Genomic DNA, 395 nt, shown 5'->3' with positions numbered 1-395 from the left:
GTCCTAATCAAAATCTATCATTATTATTCAAACGAGCAAACTCCATGCTAAACAATTACAACCCTCAAAAATAGAATCAATAGAAATGAAAACACGAATGAAAAGTATAGCATATTACGTATTCTGGTCTGTTAACCCATACAGGAACAATACTGCATCCCGTGTGCATGGGTGCTGCTGTACCACTGACTCTTGTTCACGTAATATTTAATTCCCAAACACGAGAAATAGTCTCCTAGGACCAGTACTTCTTTTAAGATTAGATACAAGCTCATCCTGGGGAATGTGTTCGATTCTATTTAAAGATAAGAGAACGTAGCTCTGAGAAGTGGGCTGTTACGGTACTTCGTGCGTGAGGGTTTGTATGCTCCGACATTGGGGGACGAATATGTTGT

Source organism: Penaeus monodon, chromosome 19, assembly GCF_015228065.2.
Source record: "Penaeus monodon isolate SGIC_2016 chromosome 19, NSTDA_Pmon_1, whole genome shotgun sequence".
NCBI classification, from domain to species: domain Eukaryota; kingdom Metazoa; phylum Arthropoda; class Malacostraca; order Decapoda; family Penaeidae; genus Penaeus; species Penaeus monodon.
This window is presented reverse-complemented; position numbering follows the sequence as displayed.